This window comes from Mastomys coucha, unplaced genomic scaffold (assembly GCF_008632895.1).
Source record: "Mastomys coucha isolate ucsf_1 unplaced genomic scaffold, UCSF_Mcou_1 pScaffold18, whole genome shotgun sequence".
Lineage (NCBI taxonomy): Eukaryota > Metazoa > Chordata > Mammalia > Rodentia > Muridae > Mastomys > Mastomys coucha.
Window position 1 is genome coordinate 33706553 of NW_022196900.1, and position 10514 is coordinate 33717066.

Genomic DNA, 10514 nt, shown 5'->3' on the forward strand with positions numbered 1-10514 from the left:
AACATGCTGACGAACTTGGGGGAGGGGTTTTCCCTCACCTATTCTACCTGTTGGCTTGTAACAAAGAGTAGATTAAATGAAAGATGGCTGAGTAATCACATCTCCTTATCGTCTAATTTTTAAAAAACCTTTCCACATGGTTAAGGTATAATATGGCTTGCCAGTTTCGTTGCATTGTGTCATTATCTTGCATCTTTTCTTTGTTCTATTTTACACATGGGCAAGATGGCTGGGGAGGCCCTGCTGTCTCAAAACAGAACACGTGGGCTGAAAGTTTCTTTTGTTCCATGCTGGCTACTCTGATCAGGGACTAGAGCAGAGAAAGACGGTCCCTGGCAGGCAGATGCCAAAATCCTGAGTGGGAGCGTGCCTGGCAGAGGGGCTGCCACCCTTCCCCCAGAGAGCAGGTCATGTCTGGCTTACAACTGACCCGGGCTGGCAGCGCGGTGGGGCCGAGTAATGGTGTGTGGGGGGTGCGGGGGGTTTAAGAGAAATGGGTGGCTGTCTGCTTCCTTGGCCCGGGATATCTTTGGCTCGAGGGCACTCTATCAAGGAGCTATGTCAGTGTCCTAAAGTTCTGTGCCACGTTGCTGGCCCCCAGGAAAGTGGGCCGCATCAAGATGGCATGGTGCAGCTGAGGTCCCCCTTGGGCAGACAGGACCAGGGTCTGGACAGGGAGCAACGGAGACCCGAGGCAAAAAAGACAACAGGCCAAGAGTGGCTGCCTGCGTGTCTCATGCTCTGCCCGATTATGGAGGAGCATGTGGACACTCGGCCAAAGAGCTGTGTGTCAGGGTTTAGGGGTTCCGAGCAAAAATACAGCTCCCTGGTGGCCTAGCCGGACCAGAGCCAAGCGGCTCTCTGGGCCAGTCATGGGGTCCCGCAGCAAGACAACCCCGCTGACGGAGCTCCCAGGCTACAAGTTTCCATTGTTCCATGCTGCCTACGAGTACAGCCCTAGAGAAAACAGACAGCATTTGTTTTAAAGGGCCTGTGGCTGCCATGTTTGGGACACTACTAAAGAGCAGGTTCCCCGCGGAGGGCATGGCTCCCTGACAGTCTAGCCGAGCCTACATGGCCTTGCAGGCGGCTGGGGCTGCCTACGTTTCTCGATCTCTGGCTCCGATAGGACAGGGGCTGACTCAGGACTAAAACAGAGCGCAAACGTGCACAAGTCTCGATCTGCCTTCACGGCTCCCCGGAGTCAAAGACATCAGCGCAGTACCCCAGAGGCTTGGCAAACACTGCCAACAATTTTTCCCACCATAGCCTTTGTTAGTCTGCTCCATACACTAGATCTTCTATCCACAGCAGACATAGGCAGTCCCTGGTGGGCAAACAGCTAAGACCCTGCGGGGCTGCGCCGGGGGGGGGGGGCGTGTAGAAACTATGCAGAGCTGAACACGTGATAATTAGAGCCTGCAGCTCTCTGGGTCATTCGTGGGGTCCTGCGACAAAACAACCACACTCATAAGCCTGCAGAGAGGCCCCTCGGCAGGCAGGCTGGGTCTCCATCTGGCCACACATCCTGAGAGGCTGGGTGACAAAAAAAGCCAGGACACCAAACAATGACCAAATGGGGCCCAAAACCCTAGCTTGGCCAATTTTGGCGGCATGGTATGGTAAACAGAGCTGCCATAGCCACGTGCACCCGAGCATGCGCAGATACTATGCCATTATTTACCTAAGGTTTCACAACCATTATGCGCCATCTAGTGGCCATGAAAGTAAATTGCAGACCAGTGATTTTCACAGGTCTTAATTATGGTCAAATGTAAGCATGAGACGATTTCTTTATGCTTTGAAAACAAGTTATACGAGCACATTGCACTCGATTTAAAAACAAAATAAAGAAAGGTTGTATCCTCATACACATTATTTAAATCTTACCGTTTAATTTTATTTTTAAGTTTGGGCGTCAAAATTGGCACCCTACCTCCAGACGTAATTATGTTCAAATGTTTTTTATTAACCTCGAAAAGAGGGATATTCTTATGCTTTTCCCACAGATTATGAAAATTCCTCAAAAAGACAGATCCATAGAGATTCAACTCTAGAAAAAGGTAAAAATGGTTAACAAAAAATCTAGTCAGGTGAGGTGTGTACACGCCTTTGATCACATGCCTTTGATTACACGCTTTTGATCCCAGAGCTTGATAGACAGAGATAAACGAATTTCTAATTCTAAATTACAAGGCTGTTATTTTATAGGTAATTAAAAGCTTAGTTCTAAATTTCTTATTAATCAATTTATAGGATTTCATTTGATTTTTAGCTGTCTTAAAGGTATATGTTCTATATGATTATTGATTTATAAGTTATTAGACTTTGTTTTCATTGTTACATCTATTACTAAAGGCTAGGTTTAAGCTGATAACTAATGACACGTGCCATTAAACGCCATGATTCTACCTTACAGAGACTTGGTACGCTATGAGAAGTTCTCACTGTACACCACTGCTTTTATTTTCTTACCTCCAACCCTCTTCAGGCATTTTCACAGGGAGGCTGGGACAGGCTACACCAGGCCTTTAATAGTTAGAAGCTAATAACAATAGTCCGAGGGTGGCCAACACGTGTCCACATATTATATCATTGTGAAAAAATAAGCTTGTTTCTCCTCAACTGAGAGCTCAACAAGTTATGAATAGTAACTTGTCTCTAGCCCAAAAATGGGTTGGCCTCACTCTGGCACGTTGTCATCTGCTTCCTGCTTTGAGACAGGGTCTCTATACACAACTCAGCTGACATTAAACTTATTTTCCTAAGTGCTGAGATTGCAAACATATACACCTCTCGCCTGGCATTCACTTGTGTGGCCTAGGCTGGTCTCAAACTCATGACAGTCTGCCATGGTCTCCTGAAAATTAAAACTAGGTAAATACCCTAAATTCTCTCTATTACCCAAACTCAGGCTAGCTACAGTTCAGAAACACAGAGACACTCAAAGGGCTTTATGGTGTAAATATAATGTTTGTTAATATTAATTTTAAGAATATTAACTATTTATAATTGGGTCTTACCTTCTAAAAACTATGGTTATGGCTAAAAAACTTTTATATAATCTCTTTGTCTCTGCTCGGTTCGAGAAGCTAAAGCCTCAGATATATCATATAAATAAATAAATAAGTAATTATGTTGCTTATTTCAAGTTACTCTTGGCTAAGACCTCATTTTAAACATCTTTAAAAATTTACTGGTGAGACAAATAGCTTTTACAGAAAGTAGAAGAAGTTTTTATCACTTGTCTATCATAATCAACTACATTTCTATAACAAAGAAAGAACTTTAATACAACTTCTCTCATATTCAAAATAAAGTTTAATATCTTATTATAAAGCTGTTATATATAAATAAAAAATTATATGATATATTTATGAAGATATTTTAGAGAAAATGTTTAAAAACAATTTTTTTTATTTATTAACACCTAAATAGACATCTATTTCTTCAACAAACAGTTAAATTGGTTATTATAAAATATTAATTGATATTTGGCTTATTACTTAATAAAAAGATTTTAGACAAAAATTGTTATTTCTCTAAGTAAACAAATTGTTTTAATTCATACAATATATCACCTCTTTAGCCCTTTTATAAATTTTTTATATATAAGTCACATGCTTTATTTTATGTGCGTGAGTGCACTATAGCTGTGCAGATGGCCATTAGCTATCATGTGTATGTATCTGCTGAAAATTAAACTCAGGACCTTCTGCTGATCCTGCTCGCTCCAGTGTAATTCACTGAGACTGTCTTCGGATGCACCAGAAGAGGGTTTCTGTTACCATTGTGGGTGGTTGTGAGTCACCATGTGGTAGTTGAGATCCAAACTCAGGACCTTCGGAGGAGCAGTCGGTACTCTTGCCTGCTGGGCCATCTCGCCAGCCCTAAGTCACATGTTTTATTCTCATAATTTTTTCCCCGCATCTACACATATAATCAAATTGTGCGTTGTAGTTTCTATTTATCAAGTATTAAAATTAAACCTTATCTTAAGTATATATGGCTCCCATATATACATATATATATATTTAAATTCTCTACTACTTATGTTATCTAGACATTTTTGAAATGTAATTTTGATTTCAAAATTAATATTAAAATATACACATGTGACTATTATTTCCTTCTCAGGCTTTCAAGTTACTATTGCTTTACCATAAACAAAATATTAATTGGTTGTTGTCTATACTATATTTCTATATATAATGTTCCTTATGGAACTGACTATTATAATCAATAATTTATGATTCTCAAAGACAACATTTACTCAATGTGCACTTTGCACATTTGAGAATTTTATATTTAAACATTATAAGGAGGAGGAATATGCATTGCACTGCACTGTACTGCACTCCACCCCAGGAGTGTCTTGTTTTTCACTTAAAGACATGTTTTGCTTTTTTGATTGTATTGAATAATATTTCATTTTTTGCCTCTTTTAAGGCATGATTTGCTTTCTGCTCCTGTTTAAAGGCATGTTGCCTTTCCATTGCCTTGAATAATCCATAATGGTATGGTGTGTCATTCCACTTACTAACACATTGTTTTTCTTAACCCTACCTTGATCTGGGGAAGGTACACAATGGTGGCCTAATACATTAATTTATCAAGTGGATACAGACACAAAATCTTTTTATAGACATGTTTTTATGCCAAGAATATTGGGTAAACATTTTTACTGGCCAGCAAAGTTTGCTTGGCTGAAATAGACTCTACCTTTTTCTAAGAGTCAACATTGGTTTCCCTCTATAACTAGAGGTCAAGCCTTGGGACTAAGCATTGCTAATTTGAAACTAAAGTGCCTGAGACATCTTCAAGTTATTGTTATTTTTAAACTTTTAAATTTTTTATATCAAGCAGACTCATTCCTGGAGTACAAAGACAATCAGAATTCGCTCACTCTCAGAGCCCTATTTACCTAAAAAACAGGCTCAATCTCAGAGCCCTCCTTATCCAAGCTCAATTTCGGAGTTTCTAACATGAAAGTTACTTATTCACAACTGAATTAAAGGCCTATTGGAGGCAAAGCTATTAAAAGGGCTCCTAGCTTGGGAGCTACTATTTTGCAACTCAATTAGATGTCTACAGCCAGCTGCCCATCAGCACACCAGTGCTGCTTCACATGGACTTCAAGAAAAGTGGACTCCAGAGAAACTGTGGTATTTCCTGGAATTTGCAGGCAATAAAGGCATGTCTTGATATTATAGGCATGGATGAGGTACATTTAATAATCTATGTCTTCAGCTAGGTCTCTGGTGGTATCAACCTAAGACAGAGGCACATGCCAAGTGGCTGTGTTTTTTTGAATAAACACATAATAAGACCAGTTTGTAGAATCAAACGAGCTGCATGTGACCTTGATGACAGGGAAGATGCCGTTCAGTAGAATATTATCCACACATTATAACCTTCAAGCACCATAAGACTTTCTGTGCAAGATTGTGCCGTTTGAATATGCCTTTTACCTACCGTATTTTAATAAAAAGGGAGGAATTGTAACCTCCTCTGCCTGAAGTCTGATTCTTCAGACCCTGCCTGCCTCTCATAACCACACCTCCTTGCCCACCTCCTGCTATTTGCCACGCCTTTCTCCTAGTTCCAGTTACATCGGAAGTCCTGCCTCAAGAGACTAAAGGAGCTGCTGATTGGGTCAACATGCTGACAAACTTGGGGGAGGGGTTTTCCCTCACCTACCTGTTGGCTTGTAACAAAGAGTAGATTAAATGAAAGATGGCTGAGTGATCACATCTCCTTATCGTCTCTTTTTAAAAAATCCTTCCACGTGGTTAAGGTATAATATGGCTTTCCAGTTTCCCAACTCCTTATTCCAGAAAACCCATTCTTATTGTTGCTGCTGGCCAGCAACAGAAAATCTCTGTAATGAGCCAAGAATGTAGACTAGCCAGTTTCAGAAACCTGTTGGCCACAAAGGCTCCCCCTAGTGAGGCCCAAGAACAAAAAGTAGGATATGAGCCATCTGGATGGTTCTAGGGAGCGGTCAGCCATAAAGAAGATAGCATTGACCAAACCACATTCCTCTTAACAATGTTTTATTTATGACCCTGACTCAACCAGGGGTTGGGTTCCATTGGAATTTTCCACTGTTTTTATGTTATGTTTCCTTGGTAACCCTCTCACCCCCCCCCACCACTTTGTAGTTTTTCCCTTTAAATACCCCTTACTTCTTGTGTTCAAGGTCGAACTCCTCTGGTCTACAAAGCTACATGTTCGACCCCAGATCTGGCTTGTCCAGAATAAACCTCACGTGATTGCAGCAAGATCAGTCTCTCGTGAGTTATTGGGTGGTTGCATCATCCCGAGACTTGAGTGAGGGTCTCTCCAGTTCTGGGGACCTTTCGATGATAACATACTAACCCTCTGAACTGTTCAACAGGAAACTCTGCAGCCAGTCCCACAACACAAAGAGGAAGCTCCACTTCCAGGTACTCTAACGTGCCCAGGATCACAGGATCAGAGGATACCAGAATCACAGGATCACAGAGATAGCTTGACTCTGAGGAGTTCTGACACAACCAGGATTGTAGAAAGGGCAGACTCCAGTTAGATATAACCAGGACAGGTAGCACTAGAAATAACCAGGTGGCAGGAGGCAAGCATAAGAATATAAGCAACAGAAACAAAGGTTACTTGGCATCATCAGAAGCCAATTCCCCAACTATAGCAAGTCCTGGATACACCACCACACCAGAAAAGCAAGATTCAGTTCTAAAGTCACTTTTCATGATGATGATAGAAGACCTTAAGAAGGATATAAATAACTCCTTTAAAGAAATACAGGAGAACACAGGTAAACAGGTAGAAAGCCCTTACAGAGGAAACAAACAAACAAAAAATCCCTTAAAGAATTACAGAAAAGCACAACCAAACAGGTGAAGGAATTGAACAAAACCATTCAGGATCTAAAAATGAAATTAGAAACAATAAAGATCACAAAGGGAGACAACCTTGGAGTTAGAAAGCCTAGGAAAGAGATCAGGAGTCATAGATGCAAGCATCGCCAACAGAATACAAGAGATACAAGAGAGAAACTCAGGGGCAGAAGATACCATAGAAAACACTGAAACAATAGTCAAAGAAAATACAAAAAGCAAAAAGATCCTAACCCAAAACATCCATAAAATCTAGGACACAATGAGAAGACCAAACCTAAGTATAGTAGGTATAGAAGAGAGTGATTTCCAACTTAAAAGGGCCAGTAGATATATTCAACAAAATTATAGAAGAAAACTTCCCTAACCTAAAGAAAGAGATACCCATGAACATACAAGAAGCCTACAGAACTCCAAATAGACTGGACCACAGAAGAATTTCCTCCCACCACATAATAATCAAAACACTAAATGTACTAAACAAAGGAAGAATATTAAAAGCAGTGAGGGAAAAAGTTCAAGTAACATATAAAGGCAGGCCTATCAGAATTACACCAGACTTCTCAACAGTGAGGGTAACAGGTAGAAGATCCTGAGCAGATGTCATACAGACCCTAAGAGAACACAAATTCTAGCCCAGGATACTATATCCAGCAAAATTCTCAATTACCATAGATGTAGAAAACAGGATATTCCATGCCAAAACCAAATTTCCATGGTATCTTTTCACAAGTCCAGCTCTACAAAGGATAATAGATAGAAAACACCAACATAAGGAGCAAAACTATACCCTAGAAGAAACAAGAAAGTAATCTTTCAGCAAACCCACATAAACATAATTCCACCTCTAACAACATAAATAACAGGAAGTAGCAATCATTTTTCCCTTCTATCTCTTAATATGGAAATTAATATTACCAACATATTCTAATATTTTAAATTGAAATTTAAAAATATGAGGAATTAAAAGTTTCTTGGCTATCATTCAGTGGTCCCTGTAATTTGGTAATTGGAGAAATAGGTCCAATATTGTACAATCCATATACACTTTCTGCTTGTTTGTATGTGACAGTGTCTTGCTGTGTACCACATAATGGTCTTCTCCTATATCAGTCTCTCTATTAGTAGGACTGTTTATTTGATGTTTTTACACTATACTATGATTTTCAGAACAGCTTACATATTTCAAAAGTATTTGTACAGCCAAAATAAATGTATAAAATTTATTTGGGAGGTGGCTTGTAAGGGAACAACAAAGACAATGCTTTGCTTGATATTTATAATTATTGTATCAATTTTGAATTAGAGGACTTTATAAGTTATTCTTTTTCTGAGATGAATGCTTTCCAAAATCATCACAGACAATGAACAAGATTCTTACCCACACCTAATGTCTGTGCCACCCTCCAAGCAGAATCATTGTTCATTGAAACAATTAATGAATGACTTTATGGATAGACCATCTTAATACCTACACCATTTCTTAAATGAATGTATCCTGTTCTCTGTGGGCTGAGAATGAAGTCACTCACTCAAGTCAAATAGCTTTGACCATAGCAGGAAGTCTGTATCCAAAAATCATGCCTATAATTCATTCCTTTGTGCAACAGAACTGTCAACTCTTAGCTAATATAGAGGTAAAAATCCTTTGGTGATGTGAGGGGCATTGAAGTACAGCCTTACTACAATGAACTCCAATGTCTAAAATTGTTCTTATTTTGGTATTGTACCACAGTAAGAGCCAAGATTTTGAGTTCTACTAAAAACAAAACCAAAAAAACAAACAAAAAGACTTTATCTATTTATGTTCATTTTTTAAAAAATCAATAGTTATATATTATTTTAAAATATCATTCAGTTAATATGTTTGGAGTTATTTATAATTTATATTGAGAAAAATGTATGTATTTTTTGTACTGCTATAGACAAGCATCTACATAAGACTGTTCATTATAATAGTAATTTTTATTGTAACTATTTTATAAATTTTAATGAATATAATAAAAAACAAAAAGTATGGCAAGGAGCATTCTCTGGGGAAAATTTGGGTACAATAGGGAAAGAAGAATGTGATGTATTTCTATTTACTTAAAATATGTTTTTAAATGCTAACAAATTCAGAAATATTAAATTATGTATCTTTTCTCATCATAATGCAATAAAAAATAAAACTGAAAATAAAAAAACAAAAATAAAATAAATAAGCTTCAACAGTTCTACTCCTTGGGTGGGGGAGAATGTAGGTTGGAAGTGGTGTGAAAAGAGGACAAATTGAAATGAAAATGAATGAGAAAAATAAAAGCTAGAGTAAGGGAGAAAAGAAAGGATGTAGAATGGCAAGAAAATATAAAGCTTAGGGTTTCAAAATGTCAGACAATACTCAAGCACAGTTAGCCAGAGTCAGAATAATGTCAGAAAGACTAAAGAATACCTATATGAAAAGCAAGACTAAAGAATAGTTATGTGAAAAGAAAGACTAAAGAATAGCTATGTGACAAGCAAGAAAGGTTTCAAATATTTTAGAAAATGGCCACACCAAAAATGGCAGGATTCTAAGTTTCCCAAAACACCAAATTTCCTTTTGATAAGTATGTTTGTCACTGACAACTGATATAGCAAACCAAGATACCATTGTAATAATGTTTTATCATCTCATCATCCCAAAGAACTTAGAGAATCAAACTTTTGGAAAAGTTAGACTAACTTGTATGAGGTTATATGCTCAAAACTGCATCTTCTTGGTATAAGATACTATAAGGCTCCATAAAATAGCTTGAACACAAAGAAAAAAGCATCCAGTGAGATGAAAATCTCTGAGAATCAAAATATGCTCTGGATATTTAGTACAGAGTACAAGCAACAACCAGAGATGGACAGGAGTTAGGCCAGCATTTTCTACTGGAAACTCCATTTGTGAAGCACTGATTCCAGACTAGAACAATTAAATCATCTGTTGGAATACTCAGAAGAAATAGATAACCATCTCAAAAGTGATCGGTTGGCTATCTCAAAGGATCTTCAAGCACCCTGGTAACAACCATCATCCAGTCAATTTCCATACCCTGTACATCCTCACAAGCCTCTTTCCCTCTATAGCCATCTCATTGGTGCTTAATACACAAGGCCTTTTAGCAAGACAGCCTTTCTCTGTTCTGTCATTCCACTTATTGCCTCCTTTTTTTCTCTTCTCTATTTGGTTTTGTTTTAATCTGCTGAAGAACACAGCCTCATCAGATCCTTGTGTCCCAGCTTACTGAGAAAAGGAATTGATTAATGTTATTTGATTTCATATATATCTCTTTCTCTTTGGTCTTTTTTTGTCAGAATTCCTTTATATCATTCATATTTATTATTCCTATACCTATTCTATTTCCATTATTATCCTTTACTATCATCCCCAAGTTGGTACTAGTCTTACTCTAATTGATCTTCATTCTTTTAAGATTTTCTTTCGAGTTATTTAACAATAACTAATATGTGGGAACACATTAAATTATGTGTCTTTTCTGCCTAAAATGATAAGCACTTGTTTGAATTTATATTTCTGTGGCTGTGACAAAATAGTGACATGAAATAAAATGGAGACGAAAGACTTTAGCTTATAACTTGCAGTCTATC